The sequence below is a fragment of the Passer domesticus genome, chromosome 30 (genome assembly GCF_036417665.1).
Source record: "Passer domesticus isolate bPasDom1 chromosome 30, bPasDom1.hap1, whole genome shotgun sequence".
Lineage (NCBI taxonomy): Eukaryota > Metazoa > Chordata > Aves > Passeriformes > Passeridae > Passer > Passer domesticus.
The window spans coordinates 5050449-5066446 of record NC_087503.1 but is presented as its reverse complement, the minus strand read 5'-3'; the positions used below and the strand labels follow the sequence as shown (position 1 = coordinate 5066446).

General features: G+C 56.9%; 1 pseudogene; it reads left to right on the top strand.

Moving 5' to 3' along the window:
* Positions 1 to 12870: 12870 nt before the first annotated feature.
* Positions 12871 to 13459, top strand: LOC135287591 (olfactory receptor 14J1-like; annotated as a pseudogene).
* Positions 13460 to 15998: the final 2539 nt, after the last annotated feature.

Below are 15998 nucleotides of genomic sequence, written 5' to 3'. Positions count from 1 at the left end.
TAAGTCAACTCCGTCAGGAACAAGGCGGCTGCCAGGGGGCTGCTCATGGCCTCTGACACCCAATTGCTCAGGGCTTCCCAGTGCCCCAGCCCCTCAGGCTCTCCCCCAGCCCGGCCAAGCTGCCCGGCAGCAGCGCCGCAGCCCCACAGGAGCTCCAGAGGAGCCCCAGCCAGAGGCACCTGGGAGCCCTCAGCAATGCAGCCAGCAGCACACGGCCAGGAGGACACGGATGGCGCTTCCTGCCTGCCACAGGCCTTGTGGCCATCTCCAGGCACCGCTCCAGCAGGGATCCCCGCAGCTCCGGCCCTGCCCACCCGCTCTGTCGGCAGCACAAAGGCTTCAGCAGAACCACCACAGGCCAAGGGGCTTCTGGCCATTGTCCCTGCAGCACTGCACGCCTGGGCAGCTGGCTGAGTGCAAGCACCATTTTCCCCCTTCAGGGACCCCTCAGCTTGCTCTGCTGCTGAGCACAAGCATCTTTTTCACCGTTTCCTCTCTCTTGCCCTGCAGATCCTGGGCAGCAAAGAAAAGCTCCTGGGAGTCTGTGAATCATAACACAGTCTATATTTACAGAAATTCAAAACAGGAAAAAAAAAAAAAAAGAAAAATCTTAAAAGATAAAGGAAAATTCCCACTGGCTAGGGTTGCCCCCACCAAGTGTGCCTTGCCCATCAGTTCTCCTCAGAGCTCCGACAATGCAGCCAGCCGAGCCCTGACAGACGAGGCCGACTCTTCCATGCCCTGCGCAGCTGATCTTGCAGCCTCTGGAAGATGGAATAGTGCCCACGCTGAATTGCCCGGAGGACATGCAGTGTTTGGAGTGCCAGCTCTGACACGGCACTGCTCATATCCTCCGTCAGGAGTTCAAGGGCTGCATGAGAGAGGAACAGAGCCACAGTCAGATCCCGGATCTGCACGGAGACGAGGAGAGCCCCCTGCCAGGGCCATCCCAGCCGGCTCTTGCCATGGCCAGGAGGGAGCAGGGACCAAGGGGATCAGCCCAAAGCTGCTGGCCAGGAATGCCCCACATGGCCCTGAAACCTCTGTGCGTTCAGCCCACGGGAGCAGAGCCCTCCACAGCCGGGGCAGGGCTTGCAGGTCTCCATGCCAGTCCCTGCTGTCAGCCCGCTGCCCTCACTCACCGCTGCAGATCATCAGGAGCTCTCCTGGCTGCCCCCTGAGGTGCCGCCCGGCCATCCCTGTGAACACAGAGCCTGTCAGGGCGGCAGCGGCACAGCTCCCTGCCAGCGGCGCTGCCAGCGCTGCGGCCACACGCCCTGCTGGCCCGGCAGGGCTCAGCCCGGGCCCTTGCCGCACGCTGCCGCCCAAGGGCACGGCTGCCAGAGGGCGGCAGCAGCGCCCGGGCCAGGCGGGGCTCCACGGCGCCGGGCCCGGATGGCGCTGCCGGGGCAGCGGGCGGGGCTGGGGCCGAGCTGCGGCGGGCCGGGGAGGGAGCCCGGCCTCGGGGCTCACCCATGAACCTGATGGCCGCCTCTCGCAGGGGCTCCTGGGGGCTCTCCAGGTAGCGCAGGGCCCGGCGCAGCTGCTCGGCCGCTCGGCTCGTGTCCTCTGCCAGCTGCAGAGAGCGGCAGCAGGGAAGACTTGGCGCGGGCTCAGCCCCTGTGGCGGGCGCTCCCTGCGCCCAGCCCCGGCCTCCCCTGCCCGCACAGCCCTGAGGCGCGGCCAGCAGCCGCTGGCGCCGGGCTGCGCAGGGGGCAGAGGGCCGGCTGCTGCCCGGGGAGCCGCGGGGCCGCCCCGCAGCCCCGCCGGTTCTTAAGGCTGTTCTTACCAACACCTCGGCAAACGCCAACAGCTTCTCTGCCTCCACCAGCTCTTTGAGATCCCTCCTCTTCAGGAACCCGGCCGCACAATGCAGCGTTTCCCGAGAAGCCTGGAGAGCAGCAGAGACCCAGAGATAGCCCCACAGCCCAGGGCACAGGACTCACATCCCTGTGCCACAGCCTGGAGGAGGCTGCAGCTCGGGATGTGAGCAGGGCAGCCGGCAGCCCAGCCCCCTGTCAGGGGGACACCAGCAGCCCACGAGTCCTCACCTCGGCCACACGCTGATTCTCATCGTGGCAGTGGAAGAAGAGTGCAGGAAGGCTCTGGCACACCACTGACTTCAGGGGCTTTTTTCCCTCCTCTGCTACCAAATCCATCACCTTGAAGAAGAGGTCAAGGGAGAGCAGCTGCACATGGCTGTTGTCCTGAATGAAAGAAAAAAACTCAGCGCCATCTACTCCAGGCCCACCTGAAGAGTACAAAAATCCACAGTGCACAAAGTTTCAGGGCAGCACCCAGTGCCCGAGGCTGGGGATACAAATCCTTACGTGGTCGAAGAGCAGCAGGAGAGCCTCAGCCAGCTTCGGGGCAGTGGTGCTGGATACCAGCATGTCTTTGCTCTTGAGCAAATTAGTGAACACAGAGAGCGTCATGCCCACCAGCTCTCCGTCTGCATCACCCAGCAGCTCCAGAAGGCTTGGAGACAGAGTGCCCATTCTCCTGGCCTGTGTGGAACACAAGGCTGTGCTGGGAAGCCATGGACGGCTGCAGTGCCAGCACCACCCTGACACTGCAACCCCACCCTGCTGCTGCAGGGCCCACAGGCCAAAGGCCTGCCCCAAAGCAGTGGGGCAGGTGAGGCAGGAGAGCTGGGAGCAGCTGCCTCAGCTGCTGAAGCCCTGCCAGCCCATGGGGCTGCTTTCCCCAACGCAGCTTCAGCCGCTGCCCCTTCTCACCATCGAGGGATCCTTGCTGAGCACCACGAGGCCTCTGAGCGCCAGGCGACGCCTCTCCCTGCACTCGTTCCTCAGGTGCCTTGACATGATCTCCAGGATGCTGTCAGCACATTCCCTCAAGTCCAGGCACTCGAGGACCTGAAAGGCACAGGGCAGTGACAGGGCACCCGGCCAGCAGCAGCCCGGAACCGCACAGGGCTGGGCCCAGGCAGCAGCACAGGGCACGGGCACCGTCCCAGGCAGCTGCGGCTACGAGAGGGCAGAGAGCTGGGAGGCAGCTCAGCCAGGCAGCGCTGGCCTTCAGGCTCACCTCCACAAGGAACGCCAGGCCGGGCAGATCCCAGTGTGGCTCCTCCCTGCTGAGCAGCCCAAGCAGGCGCAGAGCAATCCCAGAACACAAGGAGAGGGAGACACGGAGCATCTCTCTGGAAGGGGAAAAAAGACACCAAGAGCCTGAGGTGGGGGGACCAAACCTTGCCCAGGACTGACTCACAGAGGTCTGGTCTTTGCCCAGCATCCCTGGAGAGGATGTGAGCGCTGTGGGAGGTGGCCCCTTCTGGGCACCCTCCTCTCCCAGCCTTTTCCAGTCTCCTTGGCCGTCCCTTGGTGACAAGGCCCTCTGGCCCTTGACCACAGGGACTGTGTGGGGCACCCGGGCACAGGGCACAAATGCTGGGGGCAGTGTGGAGGAGAAGGGGGTCTCACCTGGCCAGCAGACCCACGGCATAGTGCTGGGTGTGAGCATACAGCAGCGTGTCCCAGCCACACTTACGCTCCATAGCCATCACCTCCTGGTCACACTCCAGTCGACAGAGCAGAGCCTTCATGGCCTGCACTGCAAACCTGTGTGCAGAGCAAAGCCTAGGTCACACTGGGAGCACTGGCACTGGCCACAAGGGCAGGGGAAGGACAGGAGGACTGGGACCTGCTGGGCTTGCTGGGAAGGCGGTGTTCCTCCTGGCACGCTCTCCAGAAGTTTTCAACTTCCTCTGGTGGCATCTGCTGCTGTGTGGTGATGACAACATGGAAGAGCAGAGCCACAAACAGGCGGGAGGAATGAAGGATCATGGCCTCGTGGCATTTAGGCACAATGACCCAGATCACCAGAGTTGCCTGCAGAAGAAGCAGCCCAAGACAGCGCTCAGTGCCCTGGTGTCCATGGGGCAGGGCCCAAGGGCAGATGCAGGGGGAGCAGTGGGCCTAGTGCCCCCTGAGTCTGCCCCTAGACCAAGTTTCATCCCAGCGACTGAGGCAGGGAGAGGATGGAGAGCTGCTGGAGAGGCAACCAGGTGGCAAGCAAAGGCCAGTTCCAGAAACTCACAGCCAGGGCAAAAACATCCTTGTTGTCCCCATCGGAGGTGCATGTGCTGTGCACAGGCCAATCCTCCATCACACAGAGCAGTGTTGCCGGCACCTTCTCCATTGTTGGTTGTGATGAGCCTATGGCTCTCCACATCATTGCAGCAGCTCTGTGGGATCAGGGCTCTGTGTCAGGGGAATCTCAGTCACAGTACCATGCCCTGTGCAGCTGTGGGGGCACAGGTGACTGAGCCCCGGTGCCCTGAGGGGCAGGGAAGGAGCATTGGCAGCAGGCTGGGCAAAGAGAGGGGCCCGAGGGTCCTGGAGCTCTCTACCTGTCTGGCAGAGCCCATTGGACAGGCTGTGATGGGCCACGGGCCCTAAAGGCTGGTGAGCCCTGAGCTCTCAAGGCACGTGGGCCCCGTACCTGTCACACGTTGGGGCACAGTGCAGGAGGGTCAGCGCCACGTCTGCAGGGTGTTCCTCAGCCAGCCTCACAATGTCACTGTGCAGCCTGGCATCCACAGTGACGTGGGACATGAGACTCTGGTGGATGTTCTTCACCATGGCTGGCACCTGGAGGAGGCATGGGGAAGACCTGGAGCGCTGTCTATGGGAGCAACTTCCCCAGTTTCCCCCCAAGAAGTGCCTCCTTTCCCGTCACAATCTACTGGCCTCAAAGGCTGAGGGGGCCCAGTGACCAAGGCTTGAGGGGACACACGGCCCTGGGAGGCCTCCAGTCCTGGCCCCAGGCTGCTTACCTGCTGCTGATAAGGAACAGCACTGTCCTGGAAAAAATCCACAGTGGAAGCACAAATCTCAGGGGGAGTGGGCATGGCTCCAGTATTTTTCAAGGCCTCAATCTCTTCATTGTCAGTGTTTTTTATGACTCCATCCTCAGTCACTGATGTGGGAAGAGCCTGTGGCCAGGTTTCAGTCCCTGAGGTGTCCAAGTCTTGCGAGAGCCCAGCTGAATCTGGGCTGACATCAGGCTCTGCTTGGAGCTGGGTCAGCCCCGAGTCAGGCTCAGCTGGGCCCTCAGCTGCTGTGGTGTTGGTCTTTCTACGCCGAATGTGCGGGAATTTTCGGAACATCTGCCAAAGAATAAAGGACAGGGAAGCCAGGAATGCTCCAAGTGTAGTGCTTGGCTGAGCAGGGACAGCAGGCCCAGCCCAGGTGGGCATGGCTGCAGGTACCTGCGCTGTTCTGCGGAAGCGGCCACAGCTGGATTGCTGCTCTTGTGTGCACTCCACGGCTGCATCTGGCAAAGAGCGAGCACAGCCAGAGCTGAGGGGCTGCGGGAGAGGCCGGAGAACACAGCCCAGCCCTGCGCTCCCCAGGCAGGGACAGCCCCAGGATGCCCCAGGGGGATGGAGCATGGCCACGGCGGGGTGTCTGCCTGGGCCCTCTTGCGTCCTGTCCATGGGCATGGCCCCAGGGGATGGGATGGGATGGGACGGGATGGGACGAGACGGGACGGGACGGGACGGGACGGGACGGGACGGGACGGGATGGGATGGGATGGGATGGGATGGGATGGGATGGGATGGGACGGAATGGGGCCAGGCTGGCTGCAGGCTCCAGTCCTACGGCCCAGCTCTGCCACTCACCGTCCTGCAGTGTCTGGATCTGCTCTGGCTCTTCAAGTTGCTCTCCTGAAGCAGCTCCAGGGCCTTTCTTATTTTTCCCCCGGAAGCATTTGAACAGGCTGAAAAATCTGCCTGCCATTCCACCTTCCAGCCTTGAAGGCACCTTCTAGAGAGATGCCTCAGGATATTGCCAAGTCAGCAATTTCAGTTGTGCCTTGAAGATTTCTGAGACAGAGAGGTCTCAGGGTAGCTGCAGGACAGCAAGTCCTGCACTCTAGTCTTGGGCGCTCCTGCCACAATGACAGGAGATTCCTGGTAAATTACTCAGGTCAGCAAGTCCCACAGTCTGGCCTCGAGGTCAGCTGCAGGAACAACACCTCAGAACAGCTCCAGGTCAGACAGGAACGAGTGCACTGTGTGGGGGCTCCTCACAGCACCGCTCTGTCCCGTCCTGTCCCGTCGCCTGCTCCGAGCGCTGTGGAGTGTTCTTGTCACCCCCAGCTCCTATGTCACCACGTGTCACAAAGGACACACTCCTCCATTCCATGCCACGGTGACTGTGCTGCAGTGTGTCACAAAGGGCCCTTGCACACACTGCCACCTGCCCTGGGGCCGCCCCCAGCCCACCCAAAGTGGCCCCGGTTGGAAGGAATCCCTGGCCCCAAGTGTCTAAGGCAGCCCGACAGGATCTTTAGGAAGGGCTCAGCCCATCAGCAAATGCTGCCCTGCTCTGCAGGCTCAGGGCAGCAGAAGGAGCCCCCAGGGCTGCCGAGGCAGCCGCGCTGGCAAGGGCACGGGGCCTTCCACGGAAGCTGGCACGGCCTCCTTGGGACACGTCCCGGCTGCTGGCCATCCTAAACCCGCGGCTGGGACAGGCACAGGCAACGTGTGGGCCAGGGCACCAATGCTGCTCTGAGCCCTGGGGCCCGGGCAGCGCTGCCATCAGCAGGTGTGGCAGAGTCCCCGCCCAAGCAGAGCTGCCACCCCCCGAGCCCTGGCAGCGCTGCTGCCCCTCTCCTGCCCCAGAGACCTGTGCCCCGGGGGGCTTCTGTGCCACAGGGAGCCAAAGCCCACGTGCACTGGGGGCTGTGCTCCTCCCTGCAGGGGCTGTTGGCAGCAGCACCTGGAGCACTGCTGCACCACTTGGCGTCTGTGAGAAGGCAGAGGCTGTTAGTCAGTCCTGAAATGATTTGCTCATGGAAGGGATTGGCAGTAGCACCACAACACCATCAGCTGCTGAGTTTCCCTGGACAATTGGATTGTTCAGGGGCACTGTAGTGTTTCATTGTGATCTTCTGTCAGTTCTTCTGGGAAAAACACTATCCCAGTCTGTGATGTTCAGTGCTCCATTTGCTGTGTGTCTGTCTATGTCTTAGCTGATGCAAAGCAAATATTTCCTCCAGATCCAAAGAGCTGTGCCTGAAAATTCACAGAGCTACATCCATTTCTGATTTTTTTAAAAAGTTTTCCAGAGCCCGCTGATAATTTTCAAGGTTTTCAGAGAACCACAGAATAATGAGGTTGGAAGACATGTCTAGGATCATCAAGTCCAACCTATGTCCCAACACCTCAATTAGACTATAGCACCAAATGCCATATTCCACCTTTTTTAAAACACATCCAAAGATACTGATTCCACCACCTCCCTGGGAAGAACATTCCAGTACTTTATTATTCTTTTGGTTAACTTTTTTTTCCTAATATCCAACCTGTACCTTCCCTGACGTATCTTGAGACTGTGTCCTCTTGTTCTGTCAGTCGCTGCCCGGTGGAAGAGACTGACCCCCACCTGTCTACAACCTCCCTTCAGGAAGTTGTAGAGAGCAATAAGGTCACCTCTAAGCCTCCGTTTCTCCAGGCTAAACAACCCCAGTTCCTTCAAACATTCCTCATAGGGCTTGTGTTCCAAGCCCCTCACCAGCCTTGTTGCCCTCCTCTGGACGTGCTCAAGCATCTCAACATCCTTCCTAAACTGAGGGGCCCAGAACTGGACACAGCACTCAAGGTGCGGCCTCACCAGCGCCGAGTACAGGGCAAGAATGACCTCCCTGCTCCTGCTGGCCACACAATTCCTACTGCAGGCCGGGATGCCATTGGCCTTCTTGGCCACCAAGGCACATTGCTGACTCATATTCAACCAGCTGTCAACCAGCACCCCCAGGTCCCTTTCTGCCTGAACACTGTCCAGCCACACTGTCGCCAGCTTGTAACATTGTAGGGGATTTTTGTGGCCAAAACGTAGAACTCGGCACTTAGACTTATTAAACTTCATGCTGCTGGACTCTGCCCATCCATCCAACTGATCCAAGTCTCTCTGCAGAGCCCTCCTTCCTTCCAGGAGATCAACACAAGCTCCCAGCTTAGTGTCAGCTGCAAATTTACTAATGAAGGACTCGATGCCCTCATCCATGTCGTCTATAAAAATATGAAATAGGACTGGTCCCAGCACAGAGCCCTGAGGGACAGCACTGGTGACTGGCCGCCAGCTGGATGCAGCACCGTTCACCATCACTCTCTGGCCCGGCCATCCAGCCAGTTCCTAACCCAGCCAAGAGTGCTCCTGTCCAAGCCGTGGGCTGCCAGCTTCTCCAGGAGTGTGCTGTGGGAGACAGTATCAAAGGCCTTGCTGAAGTCTAAATAGACCACATGCACAGCCTTTCCTGCGTCCACCAGGCGGGTCAGCTGGTCACAGAAGGAGACCAGGCTGGTCACACATGGCCTACCCTTCGTAACCCCTGATGACTGGCTCTGATACCCTGGCCATGCTGTAAGTGCTGTGTGATAGCACTCAGTGTGAACTGTTCCATCTTACCTGGTACTGAGGTCAGGCTAACTGGCCTGTAATTGCCAGGATCCTCCTTACCACCTTTTTTGTAAACAGGTGTCACATTGGCCAGTTTCCAATCATCTGGAACCTCACCAGTGAGCCACGACTCCTGGTAAATGATGGAGAGCGGCTTGGCAACCTCATCTGCCAGCTCCCTCATCACCCTAGGGTGAATCCCATCTGGTCCCATTGATTTTTAAATATCCAAGTGTCCCAGCAGTTCTCTGACTGCCTCCTCTTGGATAATAAAAGGACCATTCTGATCCCTGGCACCACCTACCAACCCTTGAGGACAGTTGTCATGAGGATAAGCTGTCTTACCACTAAAGACTGAGGTGAAGAAAACATTAAGCACTTCCGCCTTTTCCGCATCTTTAGTAACTAGTTTGCCTGCTCCATCCAATAAGGAACCGAGGTTGGTTATACCCTTCCCTTTACCATTAATATATTTGTAAAAACTTTTTTTATTATTTTTAACAGAAGTTGCCAAGTTGAGTTCAAACTGAGCTTTGGCCTCCCTAATTTTTTTTCTACATGCCCTGGCAGCACTCTTAAATAATTCCTCAGAAATCACTCCCTCCTTAAAAAGATGATACATCTTTTTCTTATTTCTAAGTTCCTTCAAAACCTCATTACTCATCCAGACTGGACGTTTGCCTCGTCTACTCATCTTTTGGCACACAGGGACAGTCTGTTCTTGTGCCCTCAAGATCTCTGCTTTGAAGCACACCCATCTCTCCTGGACTCCTTTGTTTTTAAAGGCTGTTTCCCAAGGAATTCTCTGGACAAGTCTTTTAAATAGGCCAAAATCTGCCCTCCGGAAGTCCAGTGTAGAGATCTTATTGATATTCCTCCTTATTTCACCAATTATTGAGAATTCTATAGTTTCATGATCACTATGCCCCAAGCGGCCTACAACCTCCACATCACCTACCAGTCCATCTCTATTTGTAAACAATAGGTCTAACATAGCCCCTCCCCTGGTGGGTTTGCCCACCAGTTGTGACAAAAAGTTATCCTCCACACATTCTAAAAACCTTCTAGATTGCTGGTTTTTTGCTGTATTGAGTTCCCAGCAGATGTCTAGTAGGTTGAAGTCACCTACAAGAACAAGGGCTGATGATCCTGAGACTTTGTTCAGTTGTTTATAGAATAAGTTGTCCACCTCTTCATCCTGGTTGGGTGGACGATAGCAGACTCCCAGTAGGATGTCAGCCTTGTTGGCCTTCCTCTTAATTTTTACCCATAGGGACTCAACTTCATCATCATTAGTCTCAATACCTGTGACATCCAAAACCTCCCTAATATAAAGGGCCACCCCTCCACCTCTTCTCCCTTTTCTGTCTTTTCTGAAGAGCTTGTAGCCATCCAGTGCAGTGCTCCAACTATGTGAGTCATCCCACCACGTTTCTGTGATGGCAACTACATCATAGTCCTGCTGATGCACCATGGCCTCCAGCTCTTCTTGTTTGTTACCCATGCTGCGTGCATTGGTATACATGCATCTCAGCTGGGCTGCTGATTTCTCCCCTAACACAGTCTTACCACCCCTGGGCCTGCTTCCAAACAGCCCAGCTGCATCCCCTTCCCCCTTCAAACCTAGTTTAAAGCCCTCTCAATAAGGTCTGCCAGTTCATGAGCTAAAAACCTCCTACCCTTAACAGAGAGATGTACCCCATCTGATTCCAATAGAGCAGGTGCCATAAAGGTTGCTCCATGATCAAAGAATCCAAAATTTTGCCGATAACACCAACCCTTGAGCCATTTGTTAATGATATGAGTTTTCCTATTCCTTTCATTATTTTTCTCTGCCACCAAAGGGACTGAGCAGAACACTACCTGTGCACCTGTCCTATCAACCACTTGACCCAGTGCCCTAAACTCCCTTTTAATCACCTTGACACTCCTCTTTTCAATCTCATCACTGCCAGCTTGGAGTATCAGCAGTGGGTAATAATCAGAGGACTGAATCAGCCTAGGAAGTTTCTCAGTGATGTTTCGTACTTGGGCCCCAGGGAGGCAGCAGACCTCCCTGTGGGATGGGTCAGGTCGACATACGGGGCCCTCTGTCCCCCTCAGAAGGGAATCACCCATCACGATTACCCTTCTTTTTTTCTTGACATTAGAGGTGGTAATCCTCTTTTTAGGCAAGTCATAATTGGGAGGCTCACTGGGTAGATGATTTTCCTCTAAATCATCTCTCTAGCTGTCTAGATCCAGTGCCTCATACCTATTCTGAAGTGGCACCTGGCTAGGGGATGGGGGGCAGGAGGGGTTTTTTGTTATTACCACCCCGAGCAGGGACCCATTTCCACTCCCCTTCATCTACCAGGTGCCCCTCTATTGCCTGAGAGTGAAAGACACATGAGCCCTCTGACTCCTGGTGGGCCTCCCTTAAAGATGTAAGGGCTGAACTCCACCAGTCTATTTCCTTTTCACTATCCCTGATACTCCTTAACCTTTCAACTTCTTCCCTAAGCTCAGCCACTAGCGAAAGGAGGTCATTCACTTGTTCACACCTCAGGCAGGCCTTCTCCATAACATCCCCTGAAGCCACTGATAAGCTCAAACACTCCGGGCAGGAATGGGTCTGTACGGACACATCCTTTTTGGAGGGCTCTACTTGGTCATATACACTTGTACCAACCACGGATTTTGACCGGGTTAAAACCATTGCTTAGGAGAAAGCCCAAGATCAATCAACCAATAAAACAATACTTCACCAAACTAGCTGGAACCTGCAGCCCTGCCTGCTTGCCCTGCCTGCGCGAACTGCTGTGACCCTGTTTGCCTGCTCCTGTTCACCGCACTCCGGGTCGCCGCGCTCCCCAGAGGTCTCTTATAATGGGTCACTCTGGAACAAGGAAGCTCCACCTCCTGCTCCTGAGTGGCTCACAAAGCAATTAAGGTCATTAAAGTCCTTGTGCTGTGTCTGTGCTGCTGAGCTGGGCTGGGCTCCTGGCACAGAGGCAGCTCCTGGTAAGCAAGAAGAGCTTCAAAAGCACATTTCTCTTGATGAGCAGCTCTTCTGCCAGCCCAGCAGGGCTGGGGCACTGCCTGCAGCCAGCCCGGGCACAGCCCAGAGGCACAGAGAGCTTCAATCAGTCAGGGCTGGGAAGGTGCTGAGAAGTGCCTGGGGCAGAATCACTGCCAGCCCTTGGGGCAGGAACCTCTGGCTGCAGGACAATGAAGCTGCAGCTCCTGGAGCCATCTCCTAAAGCTGGAACATCCCAATGCCTGCAGACTCTATGAGTACATTCTCTGATTGTCTCTTGTGCAGAGCAGCCAGGGGTGGCCAGGGCTGTCCTGCAGAGCAGGCTCCTGCAGCCCAGGGCGCTGTGCTGGTGCAGGGACTCTGCTGCCTGCCAGGGACAGCTCTCAGCCGGCCCTGGCAGCTGCTCCCAGCACTGGGGGACAAGATCTGGGGGGGAGGAGACAGCTGGTAAGGCTTTGAAGTGTTCTCCTTGTGTGGTGAGGATGCTGCATTGGTCAGGATTGCTCCCAGCATAACATTTAACTGCCGAACATCTACAAGTAGATTATACAGCTAACACAGCTAGTCAGGGGCTGGATAAAAGGGAAAATCCTGCTTTTTAAATCTACTGCTGTTGGTTGCCTGGATAGGAAATTCCATATAGATGTTAATCTCAGTTCAGGTGAAGAAAAATAAAAACAATTTTCTCAAATCTGAACAAACCAGGCAGTGACAGCAATCACCACAGTTCACTTTAAAGGCAGCATCAGTGTCGATTTTCCAGCCTGCTCAGGGTTGCTCTGATGTTGCCATCAGAGCCTGCAGAGCCAGAGCTGCCCCTGGGCAGTGCCAGAGCTGGGAGGGGTCTGCAGGGCAGAGCTGAGCCCCCAGGGCTGGGCTGGGCTCTGGCAGCACTGGCAGGGCCCAGCCCTGGGCACAGGGACCAGCTGCTGGCAGGGACAGCTCCAGGCAGCAGAGCCCTGGGCAGGCAGTGGGGGGAAAGTGTCCCCAGCCCGTGCTGGAATATTTAAAATCCTCTCCTAATGCAACTATTCTATGATTAATTTTTATACAGATCCCCATGCCAAGGCACCACAAATGTCCAACAGCAGATCCATCAGCCACTTCCTCCTGCTGGCATTGGCAGACACGCGGCAGCTGCAGCTCCTGCACTTCTGCCTCTTGCTGGGCATCTCCCTGGCTGCCCTCCTGGGCAACGGCCTCATCATCAGCGCCGTAGCCTGCGGCCACCACCTGCACACGCCCATGTTCTTCTTCCTGCTCAACCTGGCCCTCAGCGACCTGGGCTCCATCTGCACCACTGTCCCCAAAGCCATGCACAATTCCCTCTGGGACACCACCACCATCTCCTACACAGGATGTGCTGCACAGCTCTTTTTCTTTCTGTTCTTCATTGGATCAGAGCTTGCCCTCCTGACCATCATGTGCTACGACCGCTACGTGTCCATCTGCAAACCCCTGCACTACGGGACCCTCCTGGGCAGCAGAGCTTGTGCCCACATGGCAGCAGCTGCCTGGGCCAGTGCCTTTCTCTATTCACTGCTGCACACGGCCAATACATTTTCCCTGCCCCTGTGCCATGGCAATGTTCTGGGCCAGTTCTTCTGTGAAATCCCCCAGATCCTCAAACTCTCCTGTTCACACTCAAACCTCAAGGAACTTGGGCTCATTGCTATTAGTGCCTGTTTAGCACTTGGCTGTTTTGTGTTCATTGTTTTTTCCTATGTGCAGATCTTCAGGGCTGTGCTGAGGATCCCCTCTGAGCAGGGATGGCACAAAGCCTTTTTCCACCTGCCTCCCTCACCTGGCTGTGGTCTCTCTGTTCTTCAGCACTGTCATGTTTGCTCACCTGAAGCCCCCCTCCATGTCCTCCCCATGCCTGGATCTGGCCCTGTCAGTTCTGTACTCAGTGGTGCCTCCAGCCCTGAACCCCCTCATCTACAGCCTGAGGAACCAGGAGCTCAAGGCTGCAGTGTGGAGACTGACGACTGGATGGTTTCACAAACATTAAACTGCAGGCCAATTTGGGAAAATCACTTGTAATAAAAGTCATCTTTGATACTTCTTGATTTCCTTGTCCAGATGCTTCTCTTTGTTTCACTTTTTTCATATTGTCCAAAAAGAAAAGTTATTGTTTGTGTAATTTCTCATTTTGTTTCTCCCCACCTTCCCTGTGGCCACAGACTGTCAATGAGGGGCTGCGCTTTCAGCGGCTTTAAAGGAACTAAAGGATCTCCCAGCACAGTTTTCTGCAGAGATGCCCGTTTGTTGCCTTCTCTGGAGCTGCAGCAGCAATGTCTGTGTGCAGAGCTGGGGGCAGATCAGTGCTGGCACAGCAGCTGTGCCCAGCAGCAGCAGCAGCAGCACTTGGTGTTGCCAGTGCTGCTGCCGTGGCCCTGCCCCGCTGCCCTGGTGGCCCTGGTGTTGCTGCAGGGCCTGAGTGCTCTCGGGGCCGGGCACAGTCCTGGGGGTGGCAGTGCCGGGGCTGCAGCAGGGACAGGCCATGGGCACTGCTGGGGCAGCGCTGACGCCTCAGGCCAGGCCCTGGGGGCTGCAGGCTCCTTGCCCAGGCTCTCTCAAGAACACGGCCAGCCCAATGCTCAGCACAGAAAAGCCCCAGGGTGAGCAGCCCCAGGCTGGCCGTGGGCAGGCTGGGGGCAAACAGCATGGCTGGGGCTCTGCAAGGGCTCTGGGGGAGACGGGAAGGAGCAGCAGAGCAGGGGCTGATCCATCCCCAGTGTGCTGCACAGCCCAGGGCAGCGTCCCAGAGCGTCCTGATGGAGCTGCCAACAACATCCCCCCTCTGCAGCCCTGGCCTCTCCCCCAGCTCACACAGGTGCCGCATCCTTGCAGGCACAGCCACGGCAGCACTGGCTCAGGAGCCCCTGTTTGCATTGCACAGAGCAGGCACGAGCACCTCCATGCTGCTGCTGTGGGGACATGAACCTGAGGGAGCACAAATGCCATCAGCCCCTGGGGCCAGCAAGGGCTGGGGGACACCAGGGACATCACTCAGCTTTGTCGTGGCCTTTGCAGTCAGCCAGAAAGTTTGTTCCCATCAGCTGGGAGTTTCCTGTGCCACTGCAGATGCTGTTGCTCAGAGCCAGGCCTGACTGGCAGCCACCCCCAAACTGCCCTGAGCATTTTTGTTTACATCACCTTTGCTTTCTTCATGTTCCCTGCTACAAATTTCTTCCTGTTGTCCAGCCCTGTTCCCTCCCCTGCCAACAGCCCATCCCTATTTGCCCTTTCCTCTCTGACCCCACTCCCCATTGCAGTTCCTGACTTGGCACCATGGGAACGTCCCTTGGGCAGCAGGATCATCCTCCAAGTGCTGCAGGAATTGTCTGCAGGCTCCTGCAGTGTCTTGTGCTGCTCCCTTGCCAGAGGCTCCCCAGGCCAGGGGGGCACATCTGGGCTGCTGTGTCTGCCTGTGGGGCTCCCTGTTCTGGGCCATGAGGAGGAGCTGCAGAGGCTCTGCAGGACTGACACGGGTTTTGGGGCTGGCAGGAGAAGCTGAGGCACCTGGGCTGCTGCAGCTTCTGAAGAGGAGGCCAGGGCTCATCCTGCAACTGCTCCAAGAGTGGTTTCAGAGAATTCCAGAACCAGCACGGATGGAAAAGTCCTTGGAAATCATCAAGTCCAACCTGTGCCCTGACACTGCCTTGTCTCTCCTGAGCCTCCTCTTCTCCAGGATAAACAACCCCAGCTCCCTCAGCCGCTCCTCACAGGATTTGTGTTCCAGATCCCTCACCAGCTTTGTTGCCCTTCTCTGGACACACTCCAGCCCCTCCATGCCCATCCTAAATTGGGGGGCCCAGAACTGGACACAGCACTCAAGGTGCTGCCCAACCAGTGCTGAGCACAGGGGGAAGAATCACTGCCCTGCTCCTGCTGGCCACACCATTCCTGATCCAGGCCAGGAGCCACTGGCCTTCTTGGCCACCTGGGCACACTGCTGCCTCATGTCCGGCCTGCTGTCCATCAGTCCCTGCAGGTCCCTTTCTGTCTGGCTGCTTTCCAGCCTCTCTGTCCCCAGCCTGTAGTGCTGCAGGGGTTGTTGTGACCAAAGTGCAGGACCCAGCACTGGGACTTGTTAAACCTCACCTTGCTGGATTTGGGCCCTGGATCCAGCCTGTCCAGGGCCCTGTGCAGAGCCCTCCTACCGTCCAGCACATCCACACTCACACCCAGCTTGGTGTCATCTGCAAATTTGCTGATGCTGGACTCATTCCCCTCATCCAGGTCATCAGTGCAGCTATTGAAATCCACACTGGCTGGCTCTGATCCCTCGGCCATCCTGTGGGTGCCCTGTGATGGCTCTCAGGGTGATCTGTTCCATAACCTTGCCAGGCACCCAGGTCAGGCTGACAGGCCTGGAGTTCCCCAGATCCTCCTTCCAGCCCTTCTTGGGGATGGGCTCACACTGACACCTCCAGTCCTCTGGAACCTCCCTGCTGAGCCAGGACTGATGGTAAATGATGGAGAGCAGCTTGGGGAGCTCATCCACCAGCTCCCTCATTCCCCTGGGATGGGTCCTATCCTATCCC